Below are 14,630 nucleotides of genomic sequence, written 5' to 3'. Positions count from 1 at the left end.
TATAACTATGATGAGTTGACACAGGTTAAGCACGATACTGTGGCATGTGGTATGACATCAGAATGTTAGTTTTATTTTCAGGTATAAAAACTTTCTATAAGGAAATCTTCATCTCTTTCATGCAATCATGCTTGTCCCAATACCTATTCTCCTCATATCACTAGACATCTCTCCAAACTTCATCGTTCCATCAAGAGAATTTGAGATAGTTTTCAAATTACTTTCCAACTGAGTCAAATTATCTATTTTGGAGTCTAGTGAAGAAACTTCTTTTTCTACACTTGTGATGGTTGATGCAAGCTCTTTTGTTTCCTTCTAAAGTCCACCCGTGTTTTTCTTCCTGATGTCCATTCTTAAGTATGCTTCTTTCTACTTAGAATGCAAGATCCTGAAGGATGTATCAAACTCTTCTTCAGGAAGGTATTTAGTACTAGATACATTTGCAAATTCACATCTTCCAGAATAAACCATCATGTTGTTGGCAGTTTCTCCCCCACCTTCACTATCAGAATCATACCAAATGATAGTTAATCTCTTTTTCTGTGTCTTTAGAAAGGTGGGGCATTCTACTTTAATGTGTATAAAGCCTTCACATTTGTAGCATTGAGTACCCTTACCACCATTGGATTCGTCTTCATTCCTACCTTTTTTCTTGGGGACTGATGTTGGACCTTTTGTCTTGGACATTTTTCCTCCAATTTCTGTCCAGATACTTCAAGGGATTGTTGATTTTTTTCCAAGAAGAGCTATAGCATCTGACATGCTCTCGTTTATATCATCATAAATTTCTTCCTCCTGAGTGTTGGAAACAAAGGCTATTCCTTTGTTCTTGTTTTTAGCCCTGTCATTGATGGATATATCAAAGGTATGTGAGGAACCAATGAGTTCATCAACCTTGAAGCTGCCGAGGTCCTAAGCTTCTTCAATAGAACTCACTTTTAAATCAACCTCTTAGACAAAGATCTAATCATTTTTCTAGCAAGCTTTTCTTTAAACATATTTTCTCTTGAGATAAAGGAAGTTTTGGCAATATCAGACAATCTGATGTGAAATTCACCAATAGACTCATCTTCATTCATCCTTAGATTCTCAAACTAGGTGGTAATGAGCTGCAGCCTTGACATATTAACTCTAGATGTGCCTTCATATGCAGTTTTGAGAATTTTTAGATGATGAGACCTTATCTAGAGGGAGTGAATATATCCCTTAATTCAAAATTGCTAGTTTTAAGCTTTTTGAAAAGAGTTTAAACTTTGGTTAGCGGAAGTGTCGCGTTTAGATCGAAAGTCATCTAAACCGAACAAGTTATTGAAACTCGGATATGCGCAACCGTATATGGTATGACAATGAGACAGCCGAAGCTAACAATTGAATTATAAAATTAACAATTCAATTTTTAACAAGCTAATTAATTTCCAACCAATTTAAAACACAAAACACTCAAGTTTCAAATTATCAAACACTTGATGTGCGATTGATTCTTTCAAAAATTTCTTTCCAAGTTTTTTGATACTCAAATCCTCTTACAATCAAATTGATTGTAAGAATATTAACAACTCAACTATTATCAAAATAACTTCCAAAATCTTTCTACGAATCAATCGCTCAATCAATGTGTTAAGCAATTCGATAATGGAAATTTAAGTGCAAAAGGAATAAAGAGATAGAGAGAGTACACGAGGAGTTTGTTCAGACAATTCACCGATTGTCCTTGCTACGACTATGTCTATCCCCAATTCCAATTTGGAATTGAGATATCAATCTTACTATGAAAAAAATTGTTTACAAGAGATATCTAGCAATCCAACCCTACAAACCATATGTTTGATGTTGATCCTTGCACTTCTCCTCACTTGATCTAAATTTTATCAATTCACCCAACATACACCAATTTATTCACCGTCTCACGCTTCTCCTTTGCAAGATACCGCAGTTCTTTAAAGTCATCACTAGTCAATTCTAAATTACGAGTTATTGTTGTCCCAAGATTACCAATTGATTCACTGTCTCACGCCACTCCTTTGCCAGAACCACCTGTTCTTCAAAGCTCTTCACTCGATCGAATCCAATTGCTTAAATCTTGTTGAAAACCCCCAAATCCAAACTTTGATCTTGTAGTAAAAACCCTCAAAGTTTTTCCGATGAAACCCCCTTGATTTTAAACCCAACCTTAGGTTACAACCAACCTAAATTGAATGTTATCAACCAAGTCTAGATGACACCCAAACAAGGAATGATTATGTGTATGTTATTTGCGTGTATGCGTAAATGAGAGGTTGAAGATGATGAAAAATCAAATATGTGTTTATAGTTTCATCAAATTGAAAAAGATGCATGCATGTATGATATATATATATATATATATATATATATATATATATATATATATATATATCATATATATATATATATAGGTATATATATATATATATATATGATATTTATAGTTTCATCAAATTGAAAAAGATGCATGTATGATATATATATATATATATATATATATATATATATATATATATATATATATATATATATATATATATATATATATATATATAGGTATGAGACTTGGAGACAAAATAAGTACCTAGAAACTCAATAGCAAAATTGATTTTTGGAATTTTCTTTAGTATGTGCCGATACATGCAAGTTATGTGTCGATACATAATAGTAAACATTGATGCATGTGTCGACCTGGAGCAGGTCATGAGTCGACACCAGTAAACAAAAAGTTTTTTGCTTTAAGATAATGGCACATGAGTCGACCTAAAACATATATGTGTCAACACATAGCTTTATATATGCAGCATGTATCGATACATGCAGAAGGAAGAGTCAACACAAGAATGCAGAAAAATTTTCCTTTTAAAATATCAGTACATGTGTGTCATACCCCAAAATTTGCCCACAGTTTTCAAAAATTCAAAGCTATTTCAAAAAATTGGATTTTTATAAAATCTCGGGTTCATTTACATTGATATCCTGAATTTTATAAATATTCGGTTTAAAGTCTATGTTAAAATATAATAGTTTACTCATAAATTATTTATATTTTAAATAGCAAAATGCTGGCCGATGCTTCATAAACTTTCAATTGGCTTTTTATTTCGAATAAGTAATATAGCACAATTGGTAAGAAAATAAGGTTTGCAGGTACAAGGTCCTGGGTTTGAATCCCACTTCCGACATTTTTCCTTTTATTTCTTTCTAACTTTAATTTTAATTTTTATTTCAAAAATCACAAAAAAATGTATTTTTTTTATTATTTAATTGAATTTTCGTTTTTTTAAATTAAGCATTTTTTTTATATTCAATTTTATGCTTTTATTCACTTTTTATTCAAAAATAACAAAAAAAAAAAAATGATTTACATGTTATTTCTTCAAATATTAGATTATTTTAAATGTATATGTATATATTATTAGGTAGATTTTTATAATTATCATTAGCTTTATTATTTAGAGATTTCCAACTCTTTCCAAAACAGTAAGCAGACAAAATCATTCAACCTTCCAAAACAACCTTAAGACAACATCTTCAAAAATTAAAAAGGAATTAACTACAGAAGACAAGGCCTTGATTACAATTAACTGGCTGTTGGTTCCTTTGCCGCTATAAGGGCTAACAAATCCTAACCCTCTTCTCTCACGGATGCTACCAACAAAAACTCATAAACCACATTACACTAACAGAAAACCATTCATATTATCACTACCAAAGCCATAACAAACCATTAACATCACCATTTTACACTACCAATAAACCTTTTACCACTAACATCATCACCTGTCATCAAACCCAAACAATTCAGTATAAACTTCAAACACCATATCATAAATCCCCGCTATTTCCATACACTGATTCAAGTTTAAGAATAAACAAATCCCAATATCTACCATGTTCAAAACACAAAAAAAAAACAAGTAAATATAAATATCTAACAAACAATATATATATATATATATATATATATATATATATATATATATATATATATATATATATATTTTTTGTTTCTCTTTTTTGTAAACAGGAATCAGAGCCATTGCATCTAAGAAACTAAACCAAGGGAAGCTGTCCGCAAAAGCATCACACGAATCACCTTAGCTGCGCAACATACTGGATCCGACGGCAAGCTCCGATCGAACCGCTTCCATTCAAGCACTGCCGCGAGCAGCGGCCATGAGTCCAGTCCTCCGTCAATCGCGCAGCCGTCCATCGAGGTTGACGTGCATCTCCATTACCGTAGCCTTCGACGCCATCGTACCGCACTTGGCCACCTCCGTCGCTTTCTAGATCTGCCCTCCGCGAATCACCATCCGATCTGACCTTCTCTCCACCGATCCACAGCTTCGATCCGCTCCTCGACAATTAACACAACATTTGCAAGCTTCTGAGAACAATCGGTAATAATTTCTCACTCTTTGATTTTGTTTGCATGATTCAATGTTCAACCTGATCGGATTCTGAAGAGAGAGTATATAAAAGGGAACAGTGAAACGAGAGAGGAAGACAATGCACATATTGTTGTTGTAGATAATCTGTTTATCTTTTCTTTATTCTAATTGATTTGTTCTTGTAAACTAATTTAATAAGAAAAAACAACTAATATATAATAATGATTAAGGGGAGGGGTGGGTCTGTTACGTTTTTATAAAAAAAAAACTTTATTAGTAAAATTTTGTCTATTTTGATTAAGACTTGTATTTGATTTATTTCTTTCTCTCAATTGCTAAACTTTTATTTTAGTACATATCTTAATTAGTTACTATAAAAATAAATAAATAATGAAAACACTAAAAAAAAATCTCTTTTATTGTCTATTAATATTAATATTAAAAAAAAAACAAAAATATGTTAGTTTAATTTTTCTTATTAAAAAACACCAAAAATATTTTATTATGTTCGATTTGTTAGTTTATTTCTCATATTATTAAAAATACAAGAAAATATGTTATTTCTTTATTTTTTAGACCTTAGTGTGATTAGTTTTATAATTTCTTTTGCTAATTGTAATTAACATTGTCCATATTCTTGTCATTTTATAAATATATCCGTTTACTAACATTTTCTCTTTTTTGAGGTAATATCTTTGAGGCATTGGCTAACTCCCGCGGACATTTATAATTTGCTTAATACCTTGTATATTTACTATTTATTCGTATTTTTCATATTATGTAATTGTCTATGGGATGTAATAGCTTAGGTAAATTTAGTCTTTCGCACCTCCTATTATGTAACTGCCCCAAAGCCCTGTAATAGCGTAGGACATTTTACTTTCCGCAATTTATTTTTCGTAAACATATTAACTGCTAGTAATTAGGGCGTGTATGGCAAGATAACTTAATCAAACGCTAGCTAACCTAACTCAAGATAAAATACTCGAATCTAACACACTCGCACTCACTCACCTCTAGGGTACGCCCCTCTTGGTTGCCTTACGAATGAAATGGTCGTGTCCCTCGAATATAGAGGTATCTAAAGCAAACGTCCCTCGATAAACAAAAAATCATCAAAGATCATGGTCCCTCGATGACCCTCGAATTGCTGCCTACGAATGCATGATCTAGTCCCTCGATTGAGATGATTTGTCCCTTCGAATTTGCTAAAGGTACCTCTACTTGTTGCCTTCAACGACCATCCAATGACCCTTCGATTGTCCCGAACACGTCCAATATAAACAAGGACTACCTGCTTCTATATAGCATGGATAGTTCTAGGAACTTTAAAAAGCATAGAAAAAGACCAACTATTAGGGTAGTGCTCTTAGATTGCTTGCTCAAATCCAAAACTACTTTCACACTCCTTTCAAAAACAAAGGCTACGCTTTTAAGCTAAAGTCCTTTTATTCAAAAAACTCTTTTCAAACAAACGAAAACAAACATGAGCTAAGCAAGTTAAGAGCCCGTAGATAACTACGGATGAAAAGGGTGCTTACACCTTCCCTTTTCATAACTTACCCCCCGAGCCCGTTTTCTTTCAAATAAGGTCTTTTTCTGTACTTTTTACCTTTCCTAACATTGGACAAAATAAAAGTCGGTGGCGACTCATGCTCACCGCAACATTGTTGCATATAAAAAATAAAAGTCAGTTCACCGAGTTACAATGTGCTGTCACGAAACATGTATCTGTCGACACATACAAGTAATTTTTGTGCAAGGAGTGGTTTTTCATGCATTGTACCAAATGACAACCTTTCCAAACTTGTTCTAGATGCTTTCTAAGATTCCTAAGGACTTCTAATGCAAGGTTACACACATATACTCAAAGACACCGTTCAATATATAGGAAAGCTAAATCAATTCTTTTTTTTTGACATCATTCAAAACATGTAAAAAGGAAAATATATTCACAAACTCCCCCTTTATGATGATGGCAAAAATCAAGTCTTTAGATGATGCTTTTTGTATCTTCATAACAACTCCCCCTGAATATTTGCATGCATATTCCTTTTATACTTCTCCCCCCTTTGACAATATCAAAAAGAGACAAAGCACATAATGAGAAGTATTGAAATTCACACAATTACAAATATATCACACAGAGGCGTTTTGCAAAAGTAAGAGCGCAAATGCACATGTTCCCATACACACACATTACGCAAAGCTAATGAACAAATAAGGCCAGACAAAAGAAAACAATTTGGCAATAAAACATGCATTCATCGTAATTGTCACAATAGACCAAAATAAACAGACCATAACATAAGGACTTCAAAGAAATGACATTGTACTTCATACATAAACATAGCTGAAGTAAAGCAAATATGATATGCAATATACGAGGAAAAAAAATTTAAGATGCATGAACTACAATTAGAAGAAAAACATAAATTCATGATATAACATGTAGTGCATAACAAGGACTTAAGATACCGACACACAAAGAACAACCCTCAGTAACAACACGTCTCAGTGACCCCTGTGACCATGCTGACCCTTGAGGTTAGACCCGCCTCCATGTTCCATGGAATTTCTCATTTCTTGATGATACGCTATGAACTCCTCATGATTATTATTAGCTTGAGTCATCATGCCATTAATTCTTGTCATAGCAACAACATGTTGAGAGGCGATTGTTGTTTGAATGGAGGAAAATTGAGTTGTAGCATACGAAGCAAGAAAATTAAAATTTGTGTCTTATGCAATCATTTGCTCCTACATCTCTTTACACCTTTCTTCCTGTGCTGACTGAAATTCAATCCTCCAATGCTGATCTTCTTGGTAGCGTTCATCTTGCTTTAACTGCATGTTTTGCAGCATAGCAAGGATGGTATATTCGTTTGCAGATGCATCCCTAGAGGTAACTCCACGTGCATCGTAATCATATGCTTGATCATCTACCACATGTCCTCTGTAGGAGCCACCTTGTTGAGTCCAAGATTTATTTGGCCACTCTCCCCAACCTTAGTTTTGTTATTGTTGTTGTCATTGCATACTTGCAGCAGTATTTGCCCAAGCTTCGTCTTCTTCAGAGTTCATATCAACCATAGGAACATCCTCATAATCCATATCACCTATTGGTTGCTCATCATTTTTTATTGCAACATTTACTTCTCCGAATTCAGCCGGGTCATCAAAGTTATAAATATGTTTACAAGTTCCTCTCGTACTAAAAAAATAAAATTCCTTTTTCAGCATCCGAAAAGTACCCCATGTTTGTTAATGTACGTTGGGAAAATTCTTGTGTTGGTCCTGGACAAGTGGAAACTAGGTTTGCTGCCCCAATGTTGTAAAAGTTCAGAATCTTGGAAATTATAGAGACATAGCAAAATGAAGTACCTTTCTTGCAGTCTTTAATTGTGAACATACAAAATACAAAATAATGTTCCCAATTGACCTTTATCCGATGAAGAAAGAGGTGGACAAGATGAACTTCAACTTGATCAACTCTAGAGTGTCCACCATTCTTAGGCTAAGGCACATGAGACACAATCCAATGTAGAATGCAGGTCACTTGTTTCAGGTGCCCGATAGACAACATATCATAGTTGTCATCAACCCGTGGGGCTTTGAGCATTTCATTTAGGTGAATCCTCCAACTATAGTCCTGGTGCTGATGAATATCATAAACAACAGGCTCAACATTCTCGTCGACGACATCAATCCCAAACAATGCTTTCCATATAGCCTTAGTGAATTGATAATCAACTCCTTCAATCCTGAACTTAAATTCCACGTATCTACAATTGTGCAACCCTGAACAGAATACACGGATAAGATTTTCATTATAATTCTATGTTAGTGTTTAATGCAGTATAGGGCAAGCAACAAAAAAAGATTTGAAAATATTGATCCGGGAATTATCGTCCACAGAGATGGAGAGATGCCATTCAACAGTTTCTACGGTTTCGAACTTTGATTGAATGAGCAAAAAGTAAACAAAGATATAGACAGGAAAAGAATAAACACATTCTTAGAAGAGAAATAACTTATCAGGAATGTAAATATATTCACTCTTCACAAACATACACTTGCCAACCTGATATACTCAAACTATGATACTCATCTATGTCATCACGTATCTCTCACATAAGCGTCCATCTCTGAAGCACAAACGAGATCATCTCACAACTAAGGTTATTTCTAACGCAAAGTCACGAAAACATCCGTATTCTCGTGTCGGCGATCTCTCGCGCGCCGCTCAAACACGAAAGCGTTAAGAACAGATACAAACAGTGAATGGTAGCTCTAAATCTATCTCTAGAGTTCAGAACCAACAGAATATCATCCTAGATAAAGATTCAAGCAGTTTATCTCTAAAGCAACTCAAATCTCCAGCACAGAGCAAAAATCCAGGATAACATCAACACAAATTTATAAAGCAAGTTAAACATAACATTATAATCGGTAAATATACATAAGATTCGAGTAACTATACAAACAAAACCAACACAAAGACATACACAGAGAATAGAAGAGATAAACCAAACATCTCGCAGGTTGTCAGCTCCGGTTGATGAGAAATCCACCTCCGATCTTCCAAGTGCATGACCTGGTGTTGTTTTCTAAGCTAATCCTAATCTAAGAATGAAAATGATGCAGTTGAAACCAAAAACTCTCCAAAACCATAATCTAGAAATGTTACAAATGAAGAAATATAAACACAATTTCTGCTACGGTCGCTTAGCGGGCAAGCCTCCGCTAAGCGGATCTCACTTATTACAAAAAATATCTACAATAGTATACGTGAGCTCGCTAAGCAACGACCATCCACTAAGTGGAACTCCAAATTTAGAAAGTTTCTGGAAAGCGCGTGTTGGAGCGGTAAAACGGCAAGCAACAAAATTTTTGGAAGTATTTATCCGGGAATTTATCGTGTCCACAGAGATCGGTGATACCGAATTGCCGTTCGAAGGATTCTTATTTCTTGAGTTTGGGTTAAAATGGGTTTTAAGCAAACAAGTAAAAATATAACATTTGAACATAAACTAAATTCATTCTTGATAGAGAATAGCTTATTTGGTTTGAATCTAAACTACTCCTCACAAACTTAGATTTATCACTCCGCCGTACTCAATCTACAATACTCGTCAGAATTACCACATATTCCTCACATCAATGTCCATGTCTGCAACACCGACGGAAATTCAACTATATTGCTCTTTCGACGATGTCTCAACTGATCGAACAACACAGAGACATTAAACTCATATATTATGTGGATGTTAACCCCAATCCTATGTCTAGAATCAAAAGCTAACAAATATCCCCCTAATCAAGATTTGTGATGTCTATTTCTACAACAACACAAATCCATAGCATTTAAGCAAAAAGATCAAGAAAATACCCATTAAGATTTGTAAAGCAAATATATTATACAACTAGTACAAAGAGTAACAAACATCCATGGGTTTAGAGTAATTTACATACAAACTCACCAAAAGAGAAATACAAAGAGAAGAGAAGAAAAAGAACCAAACATTTCTTGGTTTGTCAACACCAATCGATGAGAAATTCGACCTCCGATCATCCGATTGCAAGCTCCAATGGTGTTTCCAAGCCAAATCTACCCAAAAATGACCTAGGATGAGTTGGGGTTCAAAAATACCCAAAACATAACCTAAAAAAATCTGATTTTCGCCTATTTATACAATTCTGGATCTGGTACAGCGCGCATCGCGCCCAACACGCAGATTTGAAAAAACAACTTTTAGTAAAAAAGGCGTAACTTGAGAACCGTAACTCCGATTTGCGCCCGGTTTGAAGCGTTGGAAAACTTATTCAATTTCCTTTCTAAAAATGACAACATATCAACCAAATTGGTGATTTATTATTCTTTGGTTTTGAGCTTTATTCGCCGAATGAATTGATTCCGCCGCTCAAAATCGCGCGTTTGAAGCCGTGTCTTCGCCACGTTATTGCTCATGCTCCAAATACGCAAGAATACCTACAAAAAGAGTAGAAAACTATCAAAAAGTATAAAAGTGTATGAAAATATATCTATTCACAAAGTATACGTATTTATGCCCAAAACGGGGAATTATTCAACGGTATAAACAAAAAGTATCGATAAGTGCCACTATTTACAAACACAAAATAACTACATTTTGACACTTAACAGCGCGCTGGACTTCCGCTAAGCGGGCTGCTCTGCACAAATCTTGCTTATTTGATCCAAAATCGCGCAATCGGAGCTGTGCCTTCGACACTTTATTCCTCTAGGCTCCGATATGCATGAATACCTATAAAAACAAGGGGAAAACATATGAAAACTCAATAATGTGAATGTATACACAAAAGTGGGGAATTTATTACAAAAATGAAATGAATAGAATCGATAAGTGCCAAAATTATATAATCAAAATATTGACATTTTGGCACTTATCAGTTAGCTGCAGAAAGTAATTGAACCTTGGTGTTCAACTCTTGAGACAACTTCCAAAATGTTCAGTTCACCGACAACACTAGACTTGTACGCATGTTGCTTGACAACTAGCCTTTCCTTGCATTTTTTATGAAGAACTCGCAAACTTTATCATTAACCAACAAAAAAGTCGTTTCTGGAACATTTGAGGAAGAGTCATCCTTGCTCTTACTCTTCGCATCAACTCTGCCTATTGGAACCTTAGGAGCCATTGTAAATTTTGTGAATAGACCGAGCACACCAACTGTTTGATGAAATGTATGAATGAAGACACAAGTTGTTTGAGGAAAATTTGATTTTCCACAAACCTCAAATGCAAAACTAAGAGACACACTCAGTACCAAATGATAAAATAGCAAATTTTTGATGAAAATTCATGGCTTAGAGGGTGTGGGTATGATTGGAGTGTGAGAGAAAGTATTTTATAGAGAACAATGGTTGAGTAGGAAATCAATGAATGTTGACCACTATCACTCTTAAATGCTATGGAGGGAATGAATTTGAAAGTATAGTGGAGACTTAATGGAGAGATGAAGAGAATATGGACACTAATTTGAACAAGAAGTGTTGTTTGGAGTGGTTCATGAACAATTCATAAAGTGAGAAAGATGAAAAGATAGAAGAAAATTTGAAACAATATTTCATATGTAAGCACGTGTCGACCTGACATGGTCATGTGTCGACACGTACTGAAGCAAATTTGAAATTTTGGATTTTTTTATGCAGGTCGACACATATGATACATGTGTCGATACATATTGATCCAAAATTGAAAAATACAAAATTATAGAAATACAGGTCGACCTAAGCATGTTTTGAGTAGACACATAGTGTACAATTTGCTAAAATGACTTAGAGAATCATATTTTGTGACATTTTAAGGGACAATGAATGACTCATGCATAAATGATTATGAAATGCACGTGTATATAACACTTTTCATGTTTTAACACCATTATCATGGAAGCACATATGTATGTGTTGGCTGGAATTTTCAACCAGGGCTAAAATCCAGCCAAAGAGAATGAAAAGCATAGGGAAATATTCTCAAGTCGAATCACATTCGATCGACTAAGAAACCAAAGGGCAAGGTAGCTTATTGGGCCCATAAGCACTTAAAAGCCCAAGAAGCGGACAAAAGGCCCAAGAGATTCAAATAAAAGTATATTTCACGCACGTTGAAGTTTTGGAGAGAAAAGGCATCTAAATATAGAATGTGAAAGCATGGGATGAAAGTTAAGGTAAAGAACGCATGGCTCTTAAGGAGGTCGACAACCTCCCCAAAGTAGTTATTTTTATGCATTATAAATACAAAACTTTGTACACAGTTTTAGAGGTTCACAATTTTACAGATGCCTGCACGCTATAACACTCAGAGTGCCCAAGCGAACGAGCAAAATGAGTCAAGCAAGGGCTATGTATGTTTGAACCATCTACTTTTCTGCAAACTTTAAATTTATGTCATTTATCTTTTACTCCTGTCGTTTTCCTTTGTTTATGTATGTGTTTGATTTTCACTAAGTACGCTTTACAAAAATATATCATTCTAAGTGTGTTAGACGCCGTGTCGAAAACCCTCGTTTTCGTAACTAAAACAAAAGAACTTCTCACAAAAACTCTTGCAAACGAAAGCACTGTTATGAGATTCTCTAGTCGATCTTGCACGAGGTGAACAAAATGGCACATCGGTGGGACAGTGCTGAAGTTTTTGGTTTTTTAGTTATTGTGAAAGTTATTTCTTCTTCTTTTTGTTGATTATGTGTGTATGAATTTAAAAAGTGGTAAACAAGTGTCCAAAATGTCACGATCGAGCATAGACATGAGCACTTCAAATCCTTCACTCATATAAGTTTCTGCACAAAATGTGGATATCATACCGATGAACGCCACAACACAAAGCGCGACAGTGTTATCTCTCGTGAGATCGACTGCTTCTCCCAGTTCGACGACACCGGTCTCGACGAGAAATGTGGGATCCCCGTTTAATCCCACACGTGCGCTATTTCAAGTAGGCTCTGTGCCTCTTGGACAATATCAATATGGTATGCCTCAAACCATGATGGGTGGACTTTAGTCAAATGCACCCACTTACACTAATAATACTATGGCTACGGGCCATCAAGGAGGTTATGCCACCATACCTTCATTAACCACGGGGTTAAGCGGTCGTTTAGGTGGAGTCAATTATTTACCCAAATCGACACCATCCTCAAACACCATGTCCGTTATGGCTTTAAGGCATCAAATGGATAAGAGTAACATAGAGTTGGTGCACAATTTGACCCAACAGATAAGGGTCATATTTACCCCCATGGTGGACCAAATAGGAAGAATGCTGGAGGCAGTTGGGGTTCAACCAATTCCAGCGCGCCATAGGCCGTTAGGGTCAAACGCTGATCGACTAGAGGTAAATATACCTCCTGGAAACCAAGAGCGTCTTGTTGGACCTCAAGTGGTAGAACCAGCTACGTATGAAGAGGATGAATTCGTTGAGCAATATGAGCCTAGGCCGAATGTGGTTGGTATAGGCCCATCACGTTTTTATTTGACCCACCATCAATATTTAGCTTAAATAAAAGTGGACATATAAAAAGAAAAACAACAAAACAAGTCTTAACATATATCAATTCAATTGGTCATCTTCATTTTAAAATCACTAGATGACAAAACCAAACATGAAACCTATCACCTCTCGCCACCTAATCATCTCAACGATTTAACATGCCACCCCTTTTATTATACATGTCACCCCCACATTTGTTTATTCTAAAATTATCCTTGAATAAGTTAGTGGAGGTGAAGCATGAAATTTTCGGTATATTTTTTGCCAAAAGATTAAAAATATTTGTAGTACCGAAAATTTCAAATTTCCGGTAGTACAATACTTTTTGCCAAAAAATATACCGGTAATTTTTTTAAAATTTCCGGTAAAAACTCATGAAAATTTCTAAAAAAACCGGTATTTTTTTGAAATTTCCGGTAGAATTTAACACATGATTTTTAAAATTAGTAATTTTAGGTAAAAGTATAACGGTAAAAGCATACTCCTTAGAGGTGGCGTGTATAATTGGAGTGACATGTTAAATCGTCAATCATCTCCTACCTTCAGCCCATGATAACCATGATAAAACGTAAACCCAAACCAGTAGCAAACCCTAACCCGATAGTCATCGAACCAACTTCAACATCTAATAACTCCACTAATTTTCCATGAAAATGAAAAAAATAAAAAGCAAAAATGAAGCTCGAGGAACAACGAGATATATGAGCAAAAAGTCATGGTGTCAACATATTTTCATGAAATTTCAAACAACCATTAAACATAGTGCAAGCTCAAAATACGCAAACAAATCATCTCATACCTAATGTATGGCTCAGCTAACATGCATACATTTATTCTAAGCATTAAAAACTTAACATGAGAAAGATTTGGAGTTTAATTTAGAGCACTCACTAGGGATGTCAATGGGGCGGGACGGGGGCGGGGGATACATTCCCATCACAATCCCCGCCCTCGAATCTATTCCCCATCCCCACTTCGGGTCCCCGCTACGGGGAGATTTTGTCCCCCATCCCCATCCCCGCGGATCCCCACGGGTCCCCGCGGATCCCCATGGTTCATGCGGAGATTCATAAACATGATTTTTTTTTATTTATTATTTTAAATCAAATTAATAGTAAAAGCTTAAAAAACTAACCACAAGAAATTTAGAAATTATTCTTTTATGATAAATATATTGTTTTAACAATATTTAATCTATAAT

The sequence above is a fragment of the Vicia villosa genome, linkage group LG1 (genome assembly GCF_029867415.1).
Source record: "Vicia villosa cultivar HV-30 ecotype Madison, WI linkage group LG1, Vvil1.0, whole genome shotgun sequence".
Taxonomy (NCBI): domain Eukaryota; kingdom Viridiplantae; phylum Streptophyta; class Magnoliopsida; order Fabales; family Fabaceae; genus Vicia; species Vicia villosa.
The sequence above is the reverse complement of the archived record's forward strand: the minus strand, read 5'-3'. Positions refer to the sequence as shown.